General features: G+C 39.5%; 1 protein-coding gene across 2 annotated transcripts in view; it reads right to left on the bottom strand.

The window, feature by feature from the left end:
- The window catches only part of LOC126462588 (uncharacterized), a 41,070-nt gene extending 29,304 nt beyond the window's left edge, over positions 1-11,766 (bottom strand). Inside the window, exon 1 of one of the 2 annotated variants that reach the window (XM_050096085.1) lies at positions 11,713-11,766. The gene's annotated coding sequence lies outside the window, so the exon portion shown is untranslated. Of the gene's footprint in view, positions 1-11,346 lie in introns of both variants that reach the window. The other variant, XM_050096084.1, reaches the window with a different exon arrangement.
- Positions 11,767-13,117: the final 1,351 nt, after the last annotated feature.

Here is a 13,117-nt window from a genome sequence, read left to right as displayed (position 1 = left end):
AAGTACATTGCAGTTTTCAAGCCTTGAAATAATGTTCTGTGCCACACCTGGCAGTAAACAAATGTCATGCAGTTGGGTACCTGCGGTCCTCTGTGATGAACTCACAGCAGCCTGACTCAGAATTATTTCAGTACAATGAGGTTAAAATTTTAATTCTTTACTAACCCAAGTTGTTTGGGAAGTTTACTTTCCTTATTGTCTTACTTAAGTTATTAACTCTCCTGTTCCTACCAATTTTGACACGGGAAAAATAAAAACGAAAAAGGAAGTATGCAAAATGCTTTTGGGAAGCGAACCCATGCTCTCTGCTTCTCAGCCAGATATCTTGTTCACTTTATTTCATTGATCTGTGTTTTACAGATATATAAGTGGAAATTGTAACAGTTTTCTTAAGTGAAGGGTACAAATCGCAAACATATCCTAATTGATATTGAAACCAAGTCAATGCACTAAAATTTGTCCAACCAGTTGGCTTTTTTTACTCTTCATTAAAACTTAAATAAGGTTGCTGAATGTCAAGTCATGTTCAAGATTGCACAGTTTGTTTTGTTGATTTCAAGGAAAACATGCATTTTCTGAACCCATATATAATAATGAAAAATATTCTGTTTCCAATTATCTATCGATCCTGTCAGTTCTGAGTCAGTTGTGCATTGTATACTTTAGGGGCAGTCTTCTCAAAAATGGGGGGTTTGTTAAGCTACAATATCTTTGGGTTTTTCATTTTAGGTTGAACATTAGTGACCTGCTGAATATTAGTCAGATTGGTTGCTTATATCTGAGGTCTTCCCTTGTAAGACTACCAGGATTGATGAAGAGACCTCTGCAAGATACCACCATTTTGTAGACTAAATGTTGTTTTTTTTTTTTTGTTGTTGCTCCAGAAGATTATGCTACATGACAGTATCAAGTTGTATGCAATCAAAACACAGAGTGATTTCTGAGTCCAAAGCAGTCAGAACAGGATTTTTTGGTATAACTTTTCTACATGACGACTCAACCTCAGTTTATTATCCATCTGGATGCCAAGGAACTACACACGTGGAACCTCATACTTTGTGTGTCGGTTGATCTCTACTTCTAGTGCCTGCATGTTATTTGTGTGTGTTTGGAATTGCGTAATATAAGTTTTTGTAGTAGGAGGGTGAGTCAAATGAAAACCTTAAATTTGTAATAACAAATCGAAATGTCGCGCCGTTATCCTGTAAGTTGGTAAGCATGCTACAAACAGCATGCAGAACGGCCTGTAGGTGGCAGCATAGTGCAGATGCACATGTACCGTCGCAGTATCAGTATAAAGATGGCCGCCCCACTTGCGACTTGCAACAGGGAAGAACAGCGTTCTGTTATTCGGTTTTTGCGTAGTGAAGGTGTGAAACCTATTGAAATTCATCGACGAATGAAGGGTCAGTACGGTGATGCATGTTTGTCATAGCAGCAAGTCTATGAATGAAGTAGGAAGTTCACAAATGGTGTGACTTCAGTGGAAGATGCTCCTCATCCAGGTCAGGCACAATGAGTTGTGACTCCACAGAACATTGCAGCAGTTGAAGCCATAGTGAAGGAAAACTGCCGAGTGACACTGAATGACATTGCAGCATGTTTACAGATTAGTCATGGGTCAGCACACCACATTGTGCATGATGTGCTCCAGTTTCACAAAGTGTCTGCAAGATGGGTGCCAGACTCCTGAAACGAGAGAACGGCATGTTGATGCTTGTAAAGAACTTCTTCGGTTCTTTGAACGAGAAGGTGATAGCTTCCTTGCGAGAATCGTTACTAAGGACGAAACCTGGGTTCACTTCCACCAACCGGAAACAAAGAGAGCGAGCAAGGAATGGCGCCATTCCTCATCAACCAAACCAAAGAAGTTTTGAACAGAACCATCAGCAGGGAAGGTTATGCTGACTCTCTTTTGGGACGAAAAAGGCATCATTTTGGAGCATTACATGCCTAGAGGGATGACTGTCACCAGTGCATCATACACAGATGTCCTAAAAAATCATCTGCGGCCTGTAATCAAATCAAAGCGACGTGGATTGCTGCAAGCAGGTGTCCTTTTGCAACATGACAATGCAAAGCCCCACACTGCCTGTACAACAGTTGCAACAATCACAGACCTCCATTTTGAGTGTCTTCCTCTTCCACCATACTCACCAGACCTTGCCCCAAGTGATTTCCATATGTTTGGACCACTCAAAGACGCAATGGGAGGAAAGAAGTTCAATTCTGATGAAGAGGTACGACACGCGGTGCATGAGTGGTTGCACGGACTACCAAAAGAATTTTTTTCTAAAGGAATTTATGCACTATGTAAGCACTGGAGGACTTGCATTGAGTGTGGGGGAGATTATGTTGAAAAGTGATACAGCTTTGTACCATTTCTGCACAGTAAATAATATTTAAAAAAGTTTTTAAGGTTTTCATTTGACTCACCCTTGTATTAAGGGTCAAGATGTTTGTTGCCGATCAGTTGTAAGCCTGTTCCAATAATCTCCTGGCTATACCCTGTTGTGAATGTAATGGGACCTTCTGTCAGAACAGTTGTCATCAGAAAACATGGCTGTTTTTGAAGAGTTCTGTAAAAATCATTTCTGTTGATCAAGAACAGTAGTATGCTAAGCATTGAATCTTGTGATAAACCATATTTATGTTTCCTCTCTCTGTATTTAGTTTCATTCCTGTGATATCATTTGTTAATGTGACACTCTCGTCTATTATTAAGATATGACTTGGAACATGCAAAACAAATGCCTTTGACAACGTAACTTCGTAGTTTCCCCAGCAGAACTTTATGGGTCTATGTAGAGCTTCCTGAACTGTGCACTGTAGCACCATGGATGCCACAAAAATATTCCAATACCAGACACTTACAACAGTATGCACTTATTGCATTATTAACTGAGAAGCACTCCCATTAACGTATCTTAAGTTCACTACTGAATCTAGTCATAGAAAGTGTGGTGAATATAGTAAACTCGGCCCTGTATAAAATAAATCAGTAACAGAGGGCATAATAGTTATGCAAAGGATCAGAAGCCTTGCACGGAGGCCCATCTGCCCAACCATGCCAAACAAGGTGAACAAACTGAAGCAAAACTGGAACAGCAATTATAGCTGATGTGATCCAGGGAACCATAACAGGAAACACTTCCACTGTAAGTTGCACCTCAACACCAAAGTGAAAACAAATGAGTTCATCCTGATCAAAAGTAGGATCCAATCCCATTAGAAGCCAGGACAGAACATCAGCACGTCACGCTTTAGGTTGAAAATGTATTTCATAGTTTAGCGAGACAGAAACAAGGCCCAACAATGGAAGTAATTAGGGTTGGTTGGTTGGTTTGAGTTATAAAGGGACCAAACCACAGGGTCATCAGTCCCAGAGATAATTAGGGCTTGTGGTCAGTAATGAGGTGGAACTTAGACCCGTACAAGAACACATTAAATGTTTTGAGGACTTATATAATAGTAACCACCTTCTTTTCAACCTGGGAGTAGCGCTGCTCAGCGAAGTTGAGCATTTTTGACACATAAGCTATTGGGTGTTGGGTACCACCCTCATACCGATGTGAGAAACGGCCCCGATTCCATACTGAGAAGTGTGTATAGCCAAAACCTATTGGTGGCCTGAATGGAAAGTGGCCAAACATTGCGCTGAATGTAATTTAGATTTCAAAAGCTTGAACACGCACTCACAGGCTAACACCCACTCAAAAATAATGTTCTTGTGGAGCAACTTGTGGAGGGCATGAGCCAATGTGGCTGCACCTGGAATAAATTTATGACAGTAAGCAATTTTACCCAAAATTTGTGTGGAGTTCTTTGACATTTGTAAGGCGAGGAGGGCTGTGGCCATGGCGACATGACATAAAGTATCCTAAGCAATCTGAAACCCCCAATACACAATAGCCCATTAACACCAAATTTCGCCGCACTGTCCTAATGGTCATCATATGTCCCACATTGATTTCTGCAGTTATTTCAAGTAGTGTTGCTTGCCTGACAACACTGACAATTATACATGAAAGCCAGTGCTCTCAGTCATTAAGTGAAGGCCACTGGGCACTGCATTGTCTGTGGTGAGAGTTAACACCCGAAATTTGGTATTCTCAGCACACTTTTGACACTGTGGATCTCACAATAGTGACTTCCCTAACAATTTCTGATATGTAATGACCCATTCGTCTATTTCCAAAATATCATACTGCATTCAGAGTCTGTTAATTCTCTTCATATTGGAAACCTTTTCATACAAATCACCCGAGTATAAATGACAGCTCCACCAATGCAAGGCTTTCTTATATCTTGTGTATGTGATATTACCGGCATCTGTATATGTCCATATCACTATCCCATGACTTTTGTCACCTCAGTGTATATATATTTTTATATTATATATATTAAAAAATATAGCCTATGTCTGTTCAAAAGTTCATTAGAGTATCATGTAAAAATCTGAAGTAAATCAGTCAAGTACTTCTGAGATTTTTGCTAACTATATTAAAAAATGGCTTGTCTTTATATAATAACTAGCAAATGTTCTGTTCATCTCCTCTTCATCTCTCTGACCTGGAGCCTTGTTTATTGTTGTTGCAAACAAATCCTCAATTGGGAAATGAATTCATTTAAAACGAATGGGTAAATTGGTTGGGATCATTAATATAAGAGGTGGAGGAGAGACCTCTCTGGCTGCTGGATGTGTTAGGACAGTAGATTCAATGACAGTATTTCTCGCAGTTTTTATTTGTAAATGAGAACAACTGCAAAGTTTTGCATGATTCACATTCCATAGTAATATTCGAATCATAAACAGACAAGCCATAAATACAATATTCCTCTTTCTTCTCAACACTGACTGCAACAAATACAACAAAACAGCAGACTGTTGTACATACAATTTTTGAGAAATAATGTATGTGGAAGAAACAATTTGTCTAATGGTTCAAATGCCCTGATATCTGACTTTAAATTGACTGTTAGAAAGAATAGAAAACTGCACAATTTTCACAGCACAGCATTTTCTTTCTAACAGTTCTTTTTACCAAAAAATCTGTACACTTTTGTTTAAAAAACACATAATCCATGTCCATCTGAATGTTAGCAGAGTATGGTGTAACAATTTAAAGTACAACATTCAAGAACTTCTTGAGATTTTTGCTAACGATGTTTCCCCTTTATGTATTAGATATTTGTATTTATATTTATACACAACATGTGTTTAAAAAAATATGCGGCCTATGTCCATCTGAACATTTATTAGGGTATCGTGTAAGAATCTGAAATAAATTGGTCAAGAACTAGTCAAGATTTTTGGTAACAAATTTAAATGACAACTTGTTTTTATATAGTAGTATAGATTCATATGCATTATATACTAAAAATATGTAGTCTGCATCTCTCTGAACAGGTTATTAGAGTACTGTGTAAAAATTTGAAGTAAATTGATCGAGAACTTCTGGAGAAATTGGTGAACAGCGTCTCTCTTCTGTATAGTATATATGTGTTTGTGTACCACATATATTTTAAAAAAATGTTGTGTATGTCAGTCTACATATTTACTAGAGTACTGTGTAAAAATATGAAGTAATTCCATCAAGAGAATTCCCATTTACATTGCATATATACACTTACATATCATATGTTGTTGTTGTGGTCTTCAGTCCTGAGACTGGTTTGATGCAGCTCTCCATGCTACTCTATCCTGTGCAAGCTGCTTCATCTCCCAGTACCTACTGCAACCTACATCCTTTTGAATCTTCTTAGTGTATTCATCTCTTGGTCTCCCTCTACGATTTTTACCTTCCACGCTGCCCTCCAATACTAAATTGGTGATCCCTTGATGCCTCAGAACATGTCCTACCAACCGATTCAAGTTGTGCCACAAACTTCTCTTCTCCCCAATCCTCTTCAATACCTCCTCATTAGTTATGTGATCTACCCAACTAATCTTCAGCATTCTTCTGTAGCACCACATTTCAAAAGCTTCTATTCTCTTCTTGTCCAAACTATTTATCGTCCATGTTTCACTTCCATACATGGCCACACTCCATACAAATACTTTCAGAAATGACTTCCTGACACTTAAATCTATATTCGATGTTAACAAATTTCTCTTCTTCAGAAACGCTTTCCTTGCCATTGCCAGTCTACATTTTATATCCTCTCTACTTCGACCATCATCAGTTATTTTGCTCCCCAAACAGCAAAACTCCTTTACTACTTTAAGTGTCTCATTTCCTAATCTAATTCCCTCAGCATCACCCGACTTAATTTGACTACATTCCATTATCCTCGTTTTGTTTCTGTTGATGTTCATCTTACATCCTCCTTTCAAAACACTATCCATTCCGTTCAACTGCTCTTCCAGGTCCTTTGCTGTCTCTGACAGAATTACAATGTCATCGGCAAACCTCAAAGTTTTTATTACTTCTCCATGGATTTTAATACCTACTCCGAATTTTTCTTTTGTTTCCTTCACTGCTTGCTCAATATAAAGATTGAATAACATCGGGGATAGGCTACAACCCTGTCTCACTCCCTTCCCACCCACTGCTTCCCTTTCATGTCCCTCGGCTCTTATAACTGCCATCTGGTTTCTGTACAAATTGTAAATAGCCTGTCGCTCCCTGTATTTTACCCCTGCCACCTTCAGAATTTGAAAGAGCATATTCCAGTCAACATTGTCAAACGCTTTCTCTAAGCCTACAAAAGCTAGAAACGTAGGTTTGCCTTTCCTTAATCTAGCTTCTAAGATAAGTCGTAGGGTCAGTATTGCCTCACATGTTCCAATATTTCTACGGAATCCAAACTGATCATCCCCGAGGTCGGCATCTACCAGTTTTTCCATTAGTCTGTAAAGAATTCACGTTAGTATTTTGCAGCTGTGGCTTATTAAAGTGATTGTTCAGTAATTTTCACATCTGTCAACACCTGCATTCTTTGGGATTGGAATTATTATATTCTTCTTGAAGTCTGAGGGTATTTCGCCTGTCTCATACATCTTGCTCACCAGATGGTAGAGTTTTGTCAGGACTGGCTCTCCCAAGGCCGTCAGTAGTTCTAATGGAATGTTGTCTACTCCCGGGACCTTGTTTCAACTCAGGCCTTTCAGTGCTCTGTCCAACTCTTCACGCAGTATCGTATCTCCCATTTCATTTTCATCTACATCCTCTTCCATTTCCATAATATTGTCCTCAAGTACATCGCCCTTGTACAGACCCTCTATATACTCCTTCCACCTTTCTGCTTTCCCTTCTTTGCTTAGAACTAGGTTTCCATCTGAGCTCTTGATATTCATACAAGTGGTTCTCTTTTCTCGAAAGGTCTCTTTAATTTTCCTGTAGGCAGTATCTATCTTACCTCTAGTGAGATAAGCCTCTACAACCTTACATTTGTCCTCCAGCCTTCCCTGCTTAGCCATTTTGCACTTCCTGTCAATCTCATTTTTGAAACATTTGTATTCCTTTTTGCCTGCTTCATTTACTGCATTTTTATATTTTCTCCTTTCATCAATTAAATTCAATATTTCTTCTGTTACCCAAGGAGTTCTACTAGCCCTTGTCTTTTTACCTACTTGATCCTCAGCTGCCTTCACTACTTCATCCCTCAAAGCTACCCATTCTTCTTCTACGTATTTCTTTCCCCCATTCCTGTCAATTGTTCCGTTATGCTCTCCCTGAAACTCTGTATAACCTCTGGTTTAGTCAGTTTATCCAGGTCCCATCTCTTTAAATTCCCACGTTTTTGCAGTTTCTTTAGTTTTAATCTACAGTTCATAACCAATAGATTGTGGTCAGAGTCCACATCTGCCCCTGGAAATGTCTTACAATTTAAAACCTGGTTCCTAAATCTCTGTCGTACCATTAAATAATCTACCTGAAACCTGTCAGTATCTCCAGGGTTCTTCCATGTATACAACCTTCTTTCATGATTCTTGAACCAAGTGTTAGCTATGATTAAGTTGTGCTCTGTGCAAAATTCTACCAAGCGGCTACCTTTTTCATTTCTTAGCCCCAATCCATATTCACCTACTATGTTTCCTTCTCTTCCTTTTCCTACTACCGAATTCCAGTCACCCATCACTATTAGATTTTCGTCTCCCTTCACTATCTGAATAATTTCTTTGACTTCATCATACATTTCTTCAATTTCTTCGTCATCTGCAGAGCTAGTTGGCATATAAACTTGTACTGCTGTAGTAGGCGTGGACTTCGTGTCTATCTTGGCCACAATAATGCGTTCACTATGCTGTTTGTAGTAGCTTACCCGCACTCCTATTTTCCTATACATTATTAAAGCTACTCCTGCATTACCCCTATTTGATTTTGTATTTATGATCCTGTATTCGCCTGACCAAAAGTCTTGTTCCTCCTGCCACTTTCATTATGAAGCACAGCTCCTACAGAGTGCAAAACTGAAAGTTGCAGTTTCATCAACCTGTGATACCATCAAGATGATAGACATCCCTCTTCAAGCATATGCAGTATCGTGACCATGACATCATTTGTTACAAAAGCAAACATAAATAACACATAAAATGTTTACCTCCGGCAACAGAATGAAACTAGCAGGACAGCTGTGAAAGGACAAACTAAATGAAAAACAATAAATATAAAGACACAATTCCAAAACAAATATTAATCTAAAAATGAAGCACACAAAATTGTTAACATTCAACACAACCAAAAGAGGCAAAAATTAAAAACCACTGGTATTGTAAATTTCACTTGACCTATACAGCTCCTACCAAGCCCTCAATACCAGAATCCCATACACAACCTGAGAACCCGGTAGTGCAAATTTCAGCTGAAAAGATGCCTGCAGAACCAAAAACCATCACACTGAATACACCAAATCCGTTATCCAAACCTTCACTTACCCTATCTGTCTAAAACGAAGTCCACAGTACAACAAACCAAAACTCACTCACGTAACTGCTATCAAAAATGTGACCTAAGCCAATATCCATGATACCTTCCAATCACAATCCAACACAATTACCAAACATCAACAAGAAAAACCTTCAACTAATGAAAACTAAGATCACCAATTTCGATATACACAGACAACCAGAGTTTGATTTGTGACAATACACACCAGTACTGCATACCAGTTCTCCTGACAAACAAAATCAGAACCACAGATTCTGAGATGTTGGTGTCTACAAGTATAGACACCAAAAAAAAAAAAAATTATATACACACACACACACACACACACACACACACACACACAAATGTGAATATAGGCAATACGATACATACTGCAATACAAAACAAATAAAATCACAAAAAACACTCACAAACCAAATTCACCATCACAAATCTGGGCTGTCGCCCCCCCCCCCCCCCGCCCCAAAAAACCCCAAAAAACACATATGAGCTTAATCACTCTAAGTAACTGTAGGAACTTGACCGCAGATTACATATCTTCGCCCGCTGCAAAGAGCGACGACATAAATTTCCATGTCATCTCCATGACCAACATAAAACCAAACTAAAAACTATGCCCACCAAGTAGGAAAAGCTCTTCCACAAAGAAAACGCCACAGATGTTGGTTCCATTTCAAACAGATGAAGCTCACAAGACCAATATTTCTGAATTTCAGAATATGAGCTTACCAGCAGATGGAAACTCACCACTGAAATTTCAGCTAACTGGTTCAAGAGATAAATAAGGGCTATGTAAACTGAAAGATTCATTATTAAGAAAACTGCAATATTTGGCAGACTTGATACTAATGAACTGGAGTAACCTACAGCAAACATCATCTTGGTTATTCTGATTGCTACCAATTGATCAAAGAAAGTAATGAAACGTCGAGTACATCCAATCAGCATGGAATAATTCACATTTTGGCCCCAATTCCTCAGTGCTGGTCCATATAGAAGCAGGTCACCTTTCAAAAAGTATGGTGAAAGAAGCATCAAAACAGTAAGCATGGAACAAAGTGGGTGACAACGCAAGGTATATATTCAAGAACAAGAATTAGTCAAATCTGTTTAGGCGACACACTATTTTTCCATTCAAGCAGGCAGAGAAAAAGTTCAGAAACAAAACCACTTGCAAGTGAGAATTTCAAAAGAAATGTTTGTTGTTTATCAAAACAGAAATGGACCTCGAGTCTGATTTCCAAAAGTTTGTGAATTACATGCAAAGTTGTTTGCGACTGTAGGTGCAGCTGGTTCACACTCAGCTTGTGTAGGTAGAATATTTCAGATCGTAATTTACCTGACATAGCGGTACAGCCAATGTGGGTCAATGCAAGGATTAATAGCATTAATTGGTTTATTTCTTACTAATTAAAGACATATTTTTGCACCTTAACTGAAATAAACCAGAACTGAAATATGTGTTCCTGAAAGAGTTACATGATTTTATTCAGTGGCGTTAATTATAAAATCAGAGGTGTTGATATCCCATACATTGTCAATGATGGGCACAGTTTGGTACAGTAATTTTTTTATATCTAAATTCTGATAACATAGTGAAGACATTCATATGAAAGTTTCATTAACTTGCTGATTAGCAAACAGACAGTGCAGTTTTCAGGTTTCCATCATCTTTTAGTCACAAATATGAGAAAAACTTGTCATGACAAAGTTTTATGGCAAGAGCAATTGTGCTTTGGCCATGGTTTACTGAGCTTCATTTCTGTATTATGCACAAGTTGTCATGGTGGTAAGTTGCAGGGACTTCATCACTATTTCAAGAAACAATGGCTTGCAAAACTTTTGGATTTTTTTTTTATGAACTTCCAATTTTGCAAAGGGTGACCCTTGTGAAAATGTCTTTCATACTTACACAAAGTTACAGATGGACCTGGAACTTGGTAAATAAAAGTTAATGCTGGTCCCTTACATATATTTGCACACACTTCATCAAAACTAAAGACGTATGAGTTGGGAGAATCTTGAAGATTGGTAGAAGTTGGTATAAACAACAGTCCAGTAGTATACGAAGAGGTGCAGTAATTCTTGTAATTTCTGGTGTGAGCAGATTAGCATTAGTCACAATGTATTGTTTGTATAATTTATTGGCATCTACTGGAGTGGATACTTCTAGCTACTAATTCATTACTTCAGTTGCTCCACATCCCTGAAGGCTCTCCATCAGAGGATTTACAAAACATTACATGTGAAAAGTGCATTAACAAAACAAATAAAAATGTTGTTATCACATAACAGCTGCAGCAGAAATGATGCCATGCTAAATATCCTCCCCACTGGCAAAGCAATTTAAAAACAAAACCACTAAGGAGGTACATCAATAGAAAACATGTCTAAAATAACGGATAATTCTTCAGCCAAATTTTAACACACACATATAATTTTTGCTAATCACCTTTGGCTCTCTCTCTCTCTCTCTCTCTCTCTGAAGCATTGGTTGTGGAAACAGGATGATCTGTAGTGCCGCATGAGGTCCAGGTACAGGTTAGGTTGAAAGGCAACAATTTGGTTGTGGGCTGACGAAGCTATTGCACGTGAAAGCATAAAATCTGATTGTGGTAGGAAAAAGACTGGTAGAAATGCCTATGTTTACGTCCGCGCCTTACTGAAAAATTCAGTAGGGTCCAAGATAAAAAATTCACTTCTAATTACATATCTGCTTCACTACTCCCAATATTTACAGCAGGGCTTTTTTTTTTTTTTTCAGAAAGCTATCTACAATGCGGTGAGAATTTTTCACACTGTTGCGACCGCTACTCACGTAGACTGCTGTGTATTTACACGTTAGTTCCGTTCGCGCCATCCATAAATACAGATATCGACTATCGAGATATGTAATGTGTCGCGAATTCAGTGACTGCACGACAACAAATGAATGGCGTAAACCGCCAAGTTTGAATCCGCCGCTTGGAGAACTGAATAATGTTGTTGCCTACTCCTCGAAGTTATAACTTTTGTTTTTATGTTTATTCTGTTCCTTGGTTACTGTTTTGTTGTTTACAAGTTACATATAGCAACTGTGCTTCTTTTTCTGTAATACCAAGTAATAAACCGTTCAAGTATATTCTCAGTGCGAGTTTGAATATTTAATAAGTGCGACACGACGAAAATATACCCGTCAGTGGTGACCCCGACGTGATCCGCGCCGAGAAAACCGGTCCCGCGACAAAACTAATTACAGAATGGAAGCGCCTGCAGTATCGAGACTGGCTGTTCGCCTCCCACCGTTTTGGTCACATAATCTAGTTCTATGGTTCGTTCAGGTTGAGGCCAGCTTTTGCTATGCCAGAATTACAGCGGATACAACTAAGTTTGCATTAATAGTGAGTCAGCTCGAGCAACGCTACACTTCCGAAGTGAAGATATAACCACGGCACCACCGACGGAGAATGCAAACGAAAGATTAAAGGCTGAGCTTATTGCAGCATCGCAGGAAGACCGTATCAGACAAGTGCTGACTCAGGAAGATATAGGCGACAGAAAACCGTCTCAGTACCTGCGTCACCTCCGCAGCAAGGTGGTCATCGGAACAGTGCCCAACAATCTTCTGCGTACGCTGTGGAGCAGCCGTCTGCCGCCGCGGGTAAAGGCGATCGTCGCATCGCAGACAGAGATATTCCTGGACACTGTTGCGGAACTGGCCGACAGCATCCAAGATGCCATCCCTCCGAACCAACAGGTTAGTACTGGTGGTGTCGCGTCCGTGGCCCTTCCTGTTTCACGAGCAGCCTACGACGCCCTGTCCGCCAAATTTGATGCACTGAACCCACATATTGGCACACTGTCGTCACAAGAAGGTCCTAGTCGCTATAGAGGACGTAGCCGCAAACGATCTAGGAGCCGTTCCTCGACTCAGTCTGTTTCAGATGCTGGTCCGACCACTTGTTGGTACCACAGAAGATTTCGTGAGCAGGCTAAAAAGTGCACTGGCACCTGCGCCGACCCAAATGCAAACGGCGGTCGGACGTAGGCGCAACCAACTACTCAACTACAATCCGGCGCCTATTCATTACTGACAGAGTATCAGGCCAGAAGTATTTAATAGACACGGGGTCCGACCTTAGTATCCTGGCGAGAGCGTCACTTCACTGTAGCAGGCCACCCACTGAATTTAGCTTGTCTGCTGCAAATAATCCAGCAATCGCGATGTATGGCACGCGGCGTGA

Source organism: Schistocerca serialis, chromosome 1 (assembly GCF_023864345.2).
Source record: "Schistocerca serialis cubense isolate TAMUIC-IGC-003099 chromosome 1, iqSchSeri2.2, whole genome shotgun sequence".
NCBI classification, from domain to species: Eukaryota; Metazoa; Arthropoda; class Insecta; order Orthoptera; family Acrididae; genus Schistocerca; species Schistocerca serialis.
This window is presented reverse-complemented; position numbering and strand designations above follow the sequence as displayed.